The 15386-nt window shown below is 48.3% G+C and overlaps 1 pseudogene; it reads left to right on the forward strand.

Annotated features, from left to right (window-relative positions):
• Window positions 1-15386, forward strand: part of LOC100714246 (NBAS subunit of NRZ tethering complex-like) — a 188411-nt pseudogene that overhangs the window by 99659 nt on the left and 73366 nt on the right.

Here is a 15386-nt window from a genome sequence, read left to right on the forward strand (position 1 = left end):
CTAAGGCTGGCCTTGAACTCACTATGTATCCCTTTCCTGGGCCTCAGGGTGATTCTCCTGCCTCAGTCTCTTGAGTGCTGAGGTTACAGGTGTGCACTGCCACACCCAGCCAATTTAAGGAGTTTTCTGTGTGGTGGCATAGACGTAAAGTTCCTGAAAAAGAAGGAAGTGCACTGTTTCCTCCTTATCATCTTTATTTCTCTTTAGGGCTTCAGTGTTTATCCCGTGACTTTATTCTTCCCTTTTGCTTCCTCTCCCTCCTACCATCCTAGTGAGTACCTCACGATTCAAAGGCTGCTGCTCCTCCAGCCATTGAGTCTGTATTCTGGGCCAGAGCAGTGGGTAGTGTCTTTGGAAGTTCTGTCTGCGACTCCCATCACATATTTCTGTCTCCTCTTGCTGCCAGCGTACTGGGATAGTGCCAGCCAGGCCGCCTGAGCCATCACTGTGTTGAGTAAGGGCAGAAAAGCATATGTGGGCAATAGAACTGCAATTTCCCCCCAAGACTGATGGTATAACTTTTAAAAATAATAATTTTCTTTAATCAGTATTTACATACAGGAAGAGGAGAGATCAGTACTGCTCCCCACTCACTGTGTGGGTTCTGGATCCTGGAGGTTTTTACGACCGTTATCAGCTCCCTCTGTTTCTAAGCTGTATGTTTTCCTTACGAAGTTTAATCTTGCAGTCTGGGCTGTGTTTGTTCTTTCTCCAAAAGCCTGTTATCTAATTCCTGGTGGGGTTTAGAAGACCTCTGTATAAAACTGTACTAGCATTACCCTTCCTCCACTGAATTATTCCTCGTTGCTTCTTTCTTTCCTTTTTATTGCCTGGTGGGTCACGGTAACGTGTGACCTCCAGTGCAGCGGGTATGCGAGTTGCTGTGGATGAGTGTCGGCATACCTGGTCCATGGTGCTTTGCTTTCTTATGTCGCTTGCAGGTTACATGCATGTGAGCTTAAGGATCTCACAAAAGGTAAACCAAAACCAAGAAAAAGATTACTCAGGTGACACGAGGTCTGAGAGACGGAGCACTCGTGCCAGTTGCTGTGTGCTGAGGTGACTGCTGTGGCCAGGTCGAGTACTTAGGCAGGAGGCCTGGCCTCGGGGGTGCTTCTGCCAGGACAAGGAGTGCTCAAAGGGACTCTGGGGTGGTCGCCTGGATGACAGGCTGTGCTCCAGGCTTGTTGCCAGCTCACCTAGGAAACGTCTAGACCCGGGGTATCAAATCATTGTAAATATCTAAAATAAAAGTGCAGCCCTTGCAGCTGTGCGGCTGTTAGTGATTCAGAGCAGCTTTCCTGAGTTGGAGTGAGGGTTTTTACTGCCTGGTGAGAGTGATGCTGCCTTGTAGGTGAACCCAAGGTCAAGTTTCCTCATGACTTCCAGCTCACAGAAATCACTGCAATGTTTCCTCCCTTCCCTTGGGCTTAGTATAAGCTTTGTATTTCATTACACACATTCAGAAATGTTAGCATGTGCTATGTCTGTGAGTAGCATGTGTGATCTAGTAAGACTGCTGTAAAAGTATGTCTGTGGGAACTTAGTGACAGATGCAGTCCCTGCCCTGGGGATACGTCCGTGGGCGTGTCCCTCCTCAGCGTTATTGCCCTTCTGGTTGGCTTTGTTTTCCGTTGTTTGTTTCTGTGTGGCATTCGTTTCAGGTCTGTGGGGTACTTTTCAGAACGTCTTTAGTGGCAGCACATTGTCATCACTTGAGGACGCCTTGATTTATGGAAAGAGCTAGATGGATGGTAAATGAGGGGAAGATTGAGTTGATGTTATGACAGAAAAGATGGGACCCAAAGATGGTTAATAATGGGACTTCAGTTCCCAGGTGGGCCTGAGCCTGGCTCTGCCCACGCTACACGAAGGAGAGTCCTGCAGCAGCCTGGAAATTCACTGCCCCTCGGGGATTCCTCCTCCAGAACAGGATAATTTTGATGAGTGGCTTCAGATATGCTTGTTTGAAAATTGGCCTCTTCTGTGCATAACGAGGGAAAGTAGCTGAAGAAAATTAAGGTGGACGTGGAGAATGACTTGGCGAGGTTGCAGTTGAAGGTCATGCAATAAAGACCAGCAGAAAAATGAGATGGAGGAATTATCAGTAGGGGACACAGTTGGGTTTCCTCTTACAGCGGGGGCTGGAAGCACTGCTCGACACATGTCTGTTGGACATCAGCACCAAGTGGCAGCTGTGGGCTGTGTGTGCGGGGGAGTTTGTATAGTGTGTAATTGTGTGTAACTCCTACCAAGGAGTCCAGGGCCTCTTGTGGACTGAGTTTACATAGTTTTTCTCGCTTTATCTTGTAATACCCAAATTCACAGCTTAATCTGTCCATCCTTCAGTTTTTAATAGTATTCTAGGATACAGTCACTAATACTGTATGCCTTTGTGCCCATAATTGCTCATACAAAATTTGTTTGGGGGCCTTCGTATTGTATTTTCAAATTATCTATCTGCACCTTTTCTCTTGTTCTAACACATTCATTCCGGAAGCGCAGGGACTCTGGTCCTTATCTTACAGTTGTGTCTAGTTCACAAATGTTTTTCATGTATCTTGAGTGAATTAGGAAATGGGCTCTGAAATGAGTGACTTTGTTTGGAAAATGTCTCCTAAACTATGCAGGTTTTTTGGAGTCTTGATTGGCCATCCATTTGGTTCACGCAGTTTGGAAAATACACAGGAAATGGATATTTAGAGAAGTACAGAGAACGCTCATGTTTTATCCTATGAATCATCTATGGAGGACATTGAATTGTGATAAAATACCCAACACTCAAAGTTAAAGGGGGAAAGATTTATTTAGCTCACAGGTGGTAGAGTTTTCAGCCATAATCGGCTGGCTCTAAGGCCGGGTGGCATGGACATCACAGAGGAGAAACAGTTTATGATCTCAGAAGGTAGCAAAGCTACAAGGGTTGACCCCAGCTCTTTCTGTCCCTCCTATCTTACCTAGGCTACTAAGGGCAGGCAGTGCCTGAGAGCCTAGCATTGCACCATGAATCCATCGCAGCATCACACACTCTAGATGAGCCACCTCTGAAGAAGTCCCATCTGTGCCTCTGTGGGGCTTTGGGGGACATGGAGACACAGCCACAGCACACCGTCTCTACGGTGTGATCCTGTAGCATGTGTGCCTCAGCGAGCTGTTTCTATCATTGAAATCTCTTAAGAGGTTCATCATCACTGGCATGGATATCAGCTCTACTCGGTTATTATGCAAATGACTGAAATACTCATCTGACCAACGGAAATCTGGGGTATTTCTGAAGTCAGATATCACTTACTTTGGGTGCTTTAGGTGCCACTCTCCTTCTTCAGTGAAAAGCTTGGGAACCTGTGTTTTAAAAATGAAGCCTTTACATTGATTATCCATGAGCACCTGGTATTTTTCACTTAAGCCCTCAGTATGTAGAATGCTTACTTATTAATACTAGCCACATATGAGCACAGAATTTATTGACAAGGTGCTCTCTTTTATTAAAGCCATGACACTGGTGGGTTTTCACTCATAAAATTTTGTAAAGAAGCTGTTAGGGATAGTTTAACGACATGCAAAGAGCAGATGATTGACTTTTTGCGTGGATGATGAAGAGGGTTGTTCTCAGAGAGTGAAGTCATGGCAGTAGTGTCATAATCAAGAGGCTCATCCTGCCTTTGCCCGCGCTGGGCTGCGTTTATGGCTCTGATTTCAGGACACTTCAGTACTCGTGTGACTGCCTTTCACATTGGCTGTCACCACATGCAGAATTTTACAGCCTGGCCTGTAAAAGGATGCGGCCTCTGGAACCGTGGCCATGGATACCTTCACCCCACCTGACACTGTCCCAGTGGGTTCCCTCCTCTGGGCAGGGTCACTGCTTAATGCAGGTTATAAGATTTGTGTTCAGATGGTGCCAGGGGTTTCTATGAAAGAACCTTGTGAGATAATTATCTGCTGCAAGTGTGCAAGTGTGGTGGTCCATGTGAACGTGCGAGGGTCCCACACACAGTAACACTTGCCCCTGTCTCAGTTCTCCTGCAGCTGGCGAGTGACGCTTTGCCCAGTGACATGACCTTGGCCCTTGCTTACCTCCTCGCCTTACCACAGGTAAGTTGGTCCTCACAAATGGAGAGTTTTAAAGAACCCAAGGGCTCTGTTCTGGGGACCCTTCTCAGTGGAAGTGTCTCGCCTGCTCATGCTCACCACAGCTGAGAGGACCCCGTCGAGTCTATGGAGGGAATCCTGCAGCCTAGTGTAAAGCCTGTCTTTCATCCACCTGTCCCTCAGAGTGCCTGCCTAATGGCGTCTTCTCAATTTTCACGCCATCAAATTTAAGCGTAGCTTAATCTTGGGTGACGGGATGGAAGCTTGTACCAGATTCTTGGGGTAATGACAAGTGACGGAGTGGCTTGTAGTCTCCTGCTCACTTCCTTCATCCGCATTGACGACATCCCGCTCCTCCCTAGGTGTTAGATGCGAACAGGTACTTTGAGAAGCAGGCACACTCAGCCCTGTCCCTCCAGCTGGCAGTGTACTACTACAGCCTCCAGATCTACGCCCACCTGGTGCCCGGCTTCAGTGACAAGTGCCACCCTCTGTACAGAGTGAGTGCCCTGGCTCCACCATATTCCCGAGGCGGGTGGGTTCGAGCTCTTCCTAACCAGGTGCAGCCCACAGCCCTCGGGGCACCATTGCCATCCATCTGCACTGAGAAGTAGAGCTTCTCACACTTGCTGTGCCTGTGACTCTTCCCGGCTTTTCTTTGTGTGCTTTCTTTTACTGGGTTCTTGTTTGGGAAATGCTAATGCAGTGGAAGAGGCTAAATGGAGGATTGGTGCTTCAATTCGTTACCCAAAAAGAAGGTGGTTGTCCTAATTCAAGAAAGGGGCCAGCGTGATTTTTTGAGAGTTCTGCACTCTATTTCTAAGCCAAGATATAAAAGTGATTTACAGATGGAATGTCGGCACATAGTATTCCTGCTGTAACAGGACTCCCCCAGCTTTCACGTCACACACATGTCTTTACTGTTACCTTTTGAGTGAAAACCTCTCTGCACTGTGGATACACCAAAGTGTTCTGGTCCCAGTGCACAGGCAGAGTGGCGTGAGAGGCCTGGCCCTGCCACCCCCATCCTGTGGTGAACAGAGTCCGAGCTTCCCCCTAGTTGGGCATAGTGGCCCATACCTGTTACTACAGGAGGCTGAGGCAGGAGGATTGCAAATTCAAACCAGCCTAGACAACTTCATGGTTTAGTGAGACCCTGTCTCAAAATAGAAAAATAAAAGAGCTGGGGACGCAACTCAGTACAAGGTGCTAGGTTTAACCCCCAGAGCTGCAAGAAAAGAAACAATTCCCTGGATTAGGAATGACATTGTCCTGGGGAAAGAAGCATCAGAAATAAGATAAGTAAATCAGATATATATTCAAACAGAAGCAAAGTAACAGGAGTGGGGTGTGAGAGAGCGAGGAGGAATGTGCTGTGAAAATGGGGTCTGGAGGGCGCTGGCCAAGGCGGTAGGAAGAAGACCAGATCATGGGAGCAGGACACAGGACACCAAGGACAGGAGATAGCACCAAGCCCCCGAGTGTCGCACTTGTGCCACTGGTACCGTGGCATTTTCTACAGGTATTACAGTTGGTGTCACCATCCCATGATGTCATGTTCAGGGAGAGAAAAGCACAGAAATGCAGTCAGTGACCGTCAGTCACTTACTGCGGCGGCAGAGCCCACAGGAGCTGGCACCTGAACCCTGCACATGACAGGTTGGGTCTCAGCGAGCCCGGGCTTCTTCTCCCACGTACTTCCTGACACAGCCTCCTTGGAAGTTGATATTTGCAGCAGCCGCGTTCAGAGTTCTGGGTTTTGGGCCGTTTTGTGCATCTCTGTGGGCGCAGGTGTCATCTTGGCTGCTGCTTCTCCCCACCCTGGGCAGGGGAGGCCGACCCTAGGCTTGTTTTAGACTCACAGCAATCCTCCTGCCTCTGCTTCTTGAGTTCTGGGATGACAGGTATGCACCACTATACCTGGCAGGATATACATATTTATATATTAGATGGAAGTTACATGTGTGCAGTACCTGGACTTTTCCCACTTGACTCTTACCTTTATAACTGTGGTAAAATATGTCCTGAAGTGTGATCTTTGTAGCATTCTTTGTAGGGTTTAGAAGATGAAATCAGTTAAAAATGGAAACATTTAGTTTTATAGTCTATAGTGTCTAATGAAGCAGAGGTAAAATTCAAACTTTATGGTAGACTGTTTCTAGAATGAGTTTTTTAAAGCTATTAATTGAAAATACTAAGTAGAAAATTATCTCAAGCAAAATAACAACCCTAGAGTGGAAACATACCACCTGTTTAAAAATTTCCAGACAATATTACCCAGAAATGGAGACCATTGAACCAGAATGGATTTAGTATCCCTACTAATGAGCAGTAGATCGAGTCAGCTTTCTGTTGTCATGGATATTTATGCCATATTTTGTTTTCAAAATGATTTGACCATATTCGTTAGAGAAATTGTATTTCAATTACCCTCCTGAAGAACTGAATTGCCACATTTGGGAGGAAAATAGTGTCTTGGTTACTTTTCTCTTATTGCTGGGACAAAATACCCAACACCCAAAATTAAGGAAGGGAAGGTTTATTTAGCTTACAGTTTTTGGAGGTTTCAGTCCATAATCAGCTGGCTGCAAGGCAAGGTGGTGTGGCACTAAGGCAACACTTCAAGGCAGCAGCCAGAGCAAAAAGGAGAGAAGAACAAGCCTCTTTTCCTCCCTTACATTGTATACCAGCCATGCCCTCCCTCCAGGGCAGGTGTACCACTCACAAAGTCTCTGTGCCCTCCTCTTGTACAGGATGAGAATATTTACAAAGTAAGGATTCTGGCTCCTTGCTGAGTCAGTTAAACTTCTAACTCTCTGAAATTGATACAGTGTATCAACCATAATAACATAGAATAAGTCAGTTCATCCCACCTTACATTTTTAAGTTTTTGGTGTTTTTTTATGCTTATATTTTTTATAGTCTGTGATATTTTACAGTATCACTCTGATACTGAACCACAAACAATTTTGAAACTTACCCATAAAGCCCTTTGCAGTCTTGCTAAGAGCCAAAGGCTTTCCTTTGACAAGTCTCGCCATGGAACTTGTGGAGGAAAGGGTTGTGTGCGCTCTAAATGGGAACCTAGGTGTGTGGAGCAGATAGGACGGTGGGCAAAGGCAGCTGGCCCTCCCTGTCTCCAGCCTCTGTCCCCTCTGCAGTCACTGGGCAACTCCGAGGCCCAGTGAGAGCAAATGCTGTAGAAACTCAAGGATGCTGCACCTGCGGAGGTGCATGAGAGACAGGAAATGAGTGCTGGGTGGCCGGGAGGTGGAGCATTTTGAGAAAAGCAGTAAATATCTAGTAGAGGCAATAGGTGAGAGGCATAGACCTTCCTTCTTTCCACACCTGGAGGGATCCACAAGGATTGAGTTTATGGTGGTGATAGGAGCCATGGCAGGCTTCTAGTGTTGGGGGATCCTGGGTCAAAGTTTTTTGCCATCTGAGGACACCGTGTGCCAGAACTAGGCAAGGGCATCAGCTGAGTTCTGTGCAGAGCCCCAGGATGCTGGCCTTGGCCTGCCATTGCATGGATGGTGCCTACGCACTCCTCTGCCAGTCACTGCTTCTCAGTTCCTTGAGAATGAGCTCAGGTCCATTTGGTTAATAGAGTAACCAAGTTTCAATCTTGTCCTTCATGGCACCTGCCTGCCTTGGTTTCATACTCACTGCATCCCAGGACGCCTCAACATGGAAGCTGTTTGTCATTGCTGGTTTGCAGGTAACATGGTGGGGTTTGTAGTTATTAAGTCGCTGTACAAGGTCCCCTTGCTGTTAAGCTGGGCACACTGTGCTGATTTCCAGTGTTACTTCTTCAATGCAAAGAAGAGAGTGTCTCTTTGTGCATTCTTTCTGCCACATGTGAATATGAAAGTTGCTCTGCAGGGACCAGAAACTTTCTGCAGGGCACATAAGACCCTTGGTAGGTGTTGGCAGTGGCAATTATGCACATTCTTCTGTGCTGCCAGTTGGTAGGACTCCTCTCCACCTGGCCTGGAGGTTTGTGGAGGTTTAACTAATGGTCAACTTGAAACACGGAACTGAGTGCGGTGCTGGGTGTGGAAGATCCACCTGAGGATGGTTGCCAACAGCTAAAAAGAGAACTGGAGCGGAGATGGCGCACTGTTTGATCTTCTGGAGAAGCTTGTCTTGCTGGCTTTCCTGCTGTGAACTCAGCTGCTATCATTATTGGAGGAGCTTGGGTTCTTGCTGTCACTGGGGATGGCTATGGTTTTTTTAAGGGAGGTCTGGTCTTTACTACATGCATTGCTTCCTTACTCCTATGCCGATCCCTCAGCCTGCTGGCTCAGATCCTTTGTCCTGCTGATGCAGACTTTCTAGCTTCCACCACTGAGCTTTGGGCTTTCCTACTGCTGATCTTTCATACAGACTTGGATGAGACTTTGTTGTGGGCTCTAGGCCTCCAGTTGGACTTGTGGGAGACATTGTTATGGGCTCTATGTTTTCATCTGGACTCGTGCAGGACATTGCCATAGGATCCAGGCCCTCAGCTGTATTCTTTGGGTCTCTAGCGTGTAGACAGATTTCTTTCACTCTTCTGCATTTGACTCTTCGGGTGAAAATTATAAAATAATCCTATGCATTATGCATCCTGTAGTAAATCTGTTCCTCTGTAACTACTGACTGCAACAGAGTTTGTATCACAAGTTACATCAGAATGCAGAGAGAATGTCAAGTGAGGTATTGTGCTGTTGAGGCTGGTGATGAGTGTGGAGATACAGTGCACATCAGCCCAGCCTGCAGAGCTGGTGTCAACAAGCAAGCTGGCTTCTGAGTGCTGTCCTTAGCCCAGGGAGCTGCAGAAGTCACTGTGCCCATGGTGGAAGTTCAGAGTGGTCCCATGAGAGGTCCAGCCAGCAGATAGAAGGAGACTAAGTTAAAAGGCAGCCATAGCCACACTGAGAACTGAGGCATGGGAACCCCTTGTATCCAAATCCATTGCCAGAAGTAGTGTCTATGCAGCTGGTTCCTAAGTACTCTCCAGTTACAGTTAGATTTGGTTTGTCTACTCCATTTTTCCCTTTGGCTGTAGCCACATAGGACTTAGCACATGCTCTAGCCTTTGCTAGAAGTTGTCTTCCTGTTTTTCAGTGACTGTATTTGTCACTTTTTCATCACTCAGGCAAAAATTCCTGACACCTGTAACTCAAAGGAGGCTAGATTGATTTGCCTCACGGTTTCTGTGGGCTCAGTCCCTGGCTAGCTAGATCTGAGGCTGAAGGGGCATGGTACAACAGTGTGGCAGAGAAGGGCTGTTTGATCCATGGCAGACAAGAAGCAGAAGGGAGGAGCTGGGGGCATACCCTTCCAGGTCACACCCCAGTGACCACCTCCAACCAGACCCTGCAGCACGTTCAGCCCTGGACTCATCCGTGACGGATTCACAATGAGCACAGCACTGTGATCCATACCTTCTAGGTCCCCCATAGGGTTCAGTCTCGTTTGAACACAGGAGATTTTGTGGGGGACTTTTTAGATCTAGACCGTAGCACTGGCCTTTCTGTTACTGGTACCTGAGGACTTAGCTAAGATATAAACTCTTCTAAGGAGACTTCCTGACACTTGCCCAAGTCCCATTCTTGTAGTTCCCTAGCACCCTGTGCTTACTGTGTCACACTGTGTACAGTCAATAGCTCAGTGTCCTCCGAATAGACTGAGTTTCTGGGGGGCAGGGCATGTATGATGGTAGTGCCTCCCTTGGTACGTAATATGTGCACACAGAAAATTTTCTAAATGGATGAAAGGTGGCTGTCTAGCTTATTATGTATGTTATTCAGATACAGGTGTTTTGACTGAAGATGTTTCCTTGTGGTTTTTAGGAATAGGACTTAGTATCTGCATAGGGGTAGGGAAAAATTAAATAGAATAAGGTTGACTTGCTCAGTCCACCTGCTGCTGCATTTAAAGATTTCTTTAAATGATTTTTACCCACGCTTGCAGCTGTTTCCTTAAGAGGAGCAAGGGAGACTCTCAGGTGTAGTTGGCAACACAGACTGGACCCTGGTCAGTCTCTTGTGTGGGTCTGGTGTGTTAGGCTTGCTACCCCTAGAGATGCTGACTGCTTGCCTGAGTTAGTGGTGTGTTTCCGAGAACCAGGGTAGATTCTGGGGTTTTCTGTAGTACAGGTGCATGCTAGTTCAGGACCGAAAGAGCCAGAGGTCTTGCTTTAAAAGTGGGAGAGGTTTTCCAGGTGAGGCACAGAGCAGAGGCACTGAATGCGTCCCAGATCCATATCCTGTCTTCGCAGCCCGCTGTGCCTGCTATCTGTGCTGGCTTCAGGCAAGGTGAGCCTTGGTTAGGTGTCCACAGCTGAAGGGCCAGTGGGTGTGGGTGGGCACTACCCTCTCTGACCTCCCATGCTCATCTTGCCATAATACATGTCCAATGGATCATCCATTCCTTCCGCAGGCTGACCCCAAAGAGGTGATCGGGATGGTCACCAGGCATGTGACTCACTGTGGACTCAAAGCCTGGCCGGAGGCCCTGGCCCCACTCACCGTGCAGCTGCACCACTACAATGAGCAGCTTCTGGACTTAACACAGGCACAGCTCCTGCAGGGCCTGGGGAAGGGCGTGGACGTGCAGCGCTTCACCACTGATGACCAGTACAAGAGGGAGACCATCCTTGGGCTGGCAGAGTAAGGGCACCTTTGTGTCTCGAGGGGCTGGGTCCGAGATGCGCACAGACGGAGCTGTCAGAATGCTCGTCTTAGTCCTCTGATGACCCATGAGTGCTGCAGCTGTCCAGAGCTTGGCCCCTCCTCCTGGCCATAGAAGAGATGCATATGTCTTTCCAAACAGCAGTAGATGCTTGCGACTCAGCAAGTGCTGAGACTACTGGTTGTAAAGTTCCCCAAGCCTTTGATTCCCCTGTACCAGGATGATGACATGGTAGAGGAAGTAGGAGAGGGTCAGAGACAGGTGACATGATTACTGATGGACTTTTAAAAGTCAGATTGCTGAAAATCTCACTCTCCCAAGTACATGTCAATTAGGCATGGTGGTGAACGCCTGTAATCTCAGCTTCTGGGGAGGCTGAGGCAGGAGGATCTCGAGTTTGAGTGCTGGCAGTTTAATGTCTGAGTTGTGTATAAATTAGATCCCATTAACATAATATGTTAGGACCAGACGTGGTCTCTGCAGGTGCCTTTGCCTGCCCTGGGCTTCTGTAAGGAAGAGGAAGAGAGGCCACTACTCTTGTCACCTCTATCAGAGGCCAGGAGTGGCTGTGCTTCTCCTATGGGCCTCCTCCCTTCAAGGGAGGTGCAGCCCCTGTGGGAGGATGGTGCATTTTGATGCTTTCTGAGCAGGTGTTGCCTTGGCTTTGAAAACTTAGTGTATGTTTGCTGTCTAGTTTTGATCAGTGAGAAGTGCCCCTGTCAGAAGGGGAGGCTGCGCGCCCACCTTCGTTGGTGCTGGTTTGCAACCTGGGATGTTGTGTTTCTCACACCACAAGTCTCTGAACGCTTAGCAGGGTAAAGGCCTCAGGCGTACTCCAGAGACTTTATCTGTCACTCGTCCTCCTTGATGATGTTGAGATGGAATGTGGTTTCCCTTTTTTTAGCTGGGAGAGTAGGTGCTCAGGGATATGCAGTCAGTGGCCCAAGTTCTGTAGCTGGTAGCTTGCGTCTTTGAGCAGGCGCTGTCCTGAGTCAGAGCGTCACACCTCCTCAATGCCCTCTTCCTGCCCCTCAGGGCAGCACTGTGCCCGGCCTTGGGACTGAAGTGGAATCGCTCTCCACAGAGAGTGACTCTGCTCCGTCCATGGTGCTTTAAACTAACAGTGAGCCTGATGACAAGAAGGGTGGTCACCCATCTTCATTTACATCCTTGAGAAAGAAGCTGAGTTGTTGGGATAGCTGATAATTTCATACTGGCTTGGCCTTGTTTCCCACTAGAGATGCCTAGCCAGGACCATGCAGGGTGTGGGGAGATCCCAGGACCATGCAGGGGTAAGCAGAGATGTGCAGGGACACGCAGTCCCTGTCACTCACCCTCTTCTCCTGGAGGTTCCTGGTTGTATAGCCACTCAGTGCCTGGTTTGGCAGCTGTTGTACACTAGAAAAAAGAGCTTCATTATCTTTGTATTATACCAAAATACCTGTAATGTGACTCTAACTGTTCTGTATACGTTTTTCTTCTCCCTTCTCCCTCTGGGTGACCTAATTGATATGTTAACCATTGCGGCCCACTACAAATAACAGATGTGGTGCTAAAATAAGGTAACAAGGGTTGTTAATTGCTGCTAGACTCCTCTGTTCTCTGCTGAGGAAAACAGGATCTTCCCCATTAGCCATATCCTGATCCACACCCACGACCCTCTTACTTTATAGTGATATATACTTAAAGGTGGCAAATATAGAGGAACAAGACACACAGCTTTTACAGTCTCCAACTGCACTGTGTCGCTGGGCCCAGGATAAATCAGCACTGCCTTTTTAAAATATGTTTTTCCCTCATTTTTTGAACTCAAGTTTGGGGGCTCATTCGTGGATTACAAGAACAGCTACCGGCAACGCTGCAGCAACTCTTTTGGAGGCTCTCAGAGCTTTGAGGAGCTGGGCTGGCCACGCAGCCAGGTGCTGATTCTCAGCCCGAGCACTTCTCTTTGGTTGGCTCTTGAGCCTCATGCCGAGTTCCCGCACCTTCTGAGAGGTCTTTGTGCAGAATGAAGGCGTTCAGGGAGTGGTGTCTGAGATCCTTAGTTACATTTTGCTGGGCCTGTTTTCCTTTAAAGTGTCTAGCTAGCATATGCTGTTTGAAGCATGTCCTAGAGTACAAATACATGCTTTTGATAAATATATAATAGACTCTCCTCTACATTCTGTTGCGTACAAAACCACACTGCGGTCTTTGGATGGCTTGTTTAAAATGCCGCAGTGTTCCGCAGGTTGGCAGTGTGGCCAATTCTGATCTGGATTTCTGTGTCTCAGGTAGACGAACTGTGTAACCTACGCTGTCCTCTCTGCTGCTTCCCTCACACTGTGTCCTGCAGCTGCCTTGGTTTCCTTGCTCTTTGTTGCCATTTTTAACAGCCAAGTTCTTTCCTTTGCGTGCCTGTCTTTCACTGTCTGCACCTCTTGGATGACACCGTCTCAGTGGCCAAGCAGGCAGCGTTGAAGAGTGTGTGACACTCTGGTTCCTTCCCAGCTGTGTCAAGGGGTAAACGCATCCACACAGCTGGGTGTGGGGGTGCAGATGCCAAAGGCAGGAGTGCTGAGGCAGGAGTGTCTCGAGTTAGAGCCCAGCCTCTCAATGGCTTAGTGAGACCTTGTCACAGGGTGCAGCCCAGCACAGCTCCAGACAGGCCTGGGGACAGAGCTTAGTGAGCAGGCCCTGGGGGAAGGTCGGTTGGGAGCCACCCGTGTGGACCAGATGCAGGTGAACGGCTCTCGCTACAGTGGGGAACGAGCTCTGAAACCCACTTCCTGCAAGGTGTCTTGAATCTGCACCCTCCAGTGCCCTCTGCCCACCAAGTCCTGTGTTTCTTTGCTTCCCTCCCCTGTGCCTGCCGGCTGTCCCGAAGAACGCTAGAGGAGACCGTGTATAGCCTTGTGCTCTTCCTGGCTCAGCGCTGCGGCATCTCCTGCTGGGAAGTGTTCATGACCCACCTGGAGTTTCTGTTCACCGATAGCGGGTGAGTACCTGCGGCCATGCCCTGTGTTGGGAAGAATCTGGAAGTACTCGTCCAGCAGAATTTACAGTTTCCCTCCTCAGCTACAGTGATGTATATCTTGGCACATTATCCTCTCCTTTACCCTTTCAGTACACTAGTGTACTCGCAGGCCTTTTTAACCTTTATTTTTCAGTAGCTCTAGTCTCACATTAGATAATTTGATCTGCTGTGTGTTTCACTGAAAGATTTTTTGCTGGGATTCTGCTCCATATTAGACACGACATGACGCAAGAGCCGCACTGTGGCTGTCTTGGAATGTGCAGTTTGCAGTGGGGGCAGATGGTGGTTATCGATGTCCTGACTCAGTGGGAAGTTAGAACTGAGTCCCCTGTGTGGGAGTCTGACAGTTAGGGCGCCACTGAGGTGCTCAGCAGTGATTTGAGAGTCCCTAGTCCTGCTGAATCCCCACCATCAGGTGTGAACAAGGTGGAAACAACCTGCCGGGGTGGGCGGAGGGGAGGCTGTGGTGTCTGCTTGATTAAGCCTGCAGTGGCAGCCTGTGAAAGGACAGTGTGAGACCAGAGGGTGTAGAGACACAGGGTGATTTGAAAAAGGGGGTGAATGCCTGACTGCATTTTTAAAAGTTGGAAAAGGTACAATGCCACAGAGTCCCTTCGAAATTCTTCCCCTCACTTCAAACACACTCAGCCAGTGGTTCTTGCCACTTTCTGCAGCAGCTCTGAAAGTCCTCTCTCTGGGTGTCTTTAGGAGGTGTAATAAAAACTGCCAGCCTTAGTCATGGGATCTGGCACTATGCTACTTCCTGCTCCCTGAAAGCCAAAAGGACTTCAAAGGAGAAATGTATGTTTCTGAATCTCTTTGGGACACGGAGGTGGCCAGGACAGCCAGCTAAGAGGACTCTGGAGCTGCTGCAGGAAGTGGAGGGAGTATGCTCGGAGTGAGGAGAGGATTTTGTGGGGACTTGTGGTGCTGTGTCTTTCACTGTAACTAATTTTGAAAATGAAGCACACTCCATTTTTTGGTCATACCTTGCATGTGTGCATCTTGCCCTTTTCCATGAACTGCTTTGTGTACCTCAGGACTCGGCCAGTGGAGGTCATCCTTAGATGTCACTCAGAAGCTCTTTTTTTTGGGAAAGAGCTCCACCTACTGCTTTTCTTTATAAGTGGCCTGACTCAGGCACTTTGTTTCAATAAAGTGAAGAGCACCATACTGCAAGTTGATACCTCGCTGCTGAGTGAATTCAGTAGAGTTCCCTACACTCCAAGAGGAAGGGAGCCCTGCTCCAGGTAGATGATGTGCTGAGGTGTGGCAGATCTTCCCATCCTTCTCTTCCTGTCAAGACAGCAGGCTTCTCTGAAGGCCAGGCAGGGACCTGACCTCTACCTTCAGCCCCTCGTGGCTGCCGGGGAGAGTCATGTTCTCTTCTAGCCTTGGATTCAGTTGCAGGGCAGGCTCTCTGTTAAGAGGCTATTGCATGTGCTGTGAGTCTCTACAGTCAGTCCCAACTCTCTGGGAGTAACGTTGTTTCAGTATTTCAGTGTTATGATGTTGTAAATTAAAACGGGAATACAGAATCAGGGAAGGTGCATGCAGAGTGAGAACGTTTCACACACATATGTGGGCATAGGTCTTG

The sequence above is a fragment of the Cavia porcellus genome, unplaced genomic scaffold (genome assembly GCF_034190915.1).
Source record: "Cavia porcellus strain 051 isolate PalLab524CR breed Dunkin Hartley unplaced genomic scaffold, mCavPor4.1 scaffold_38, whole genome shotgun sequence".
Classification (NCBI taxonomy): domain Eukaryota; kingdom Metazoa; phylum Chordata; class Mammalia; order Rodentia; family Caviidae; genus Cavia; species Cavia porcellus.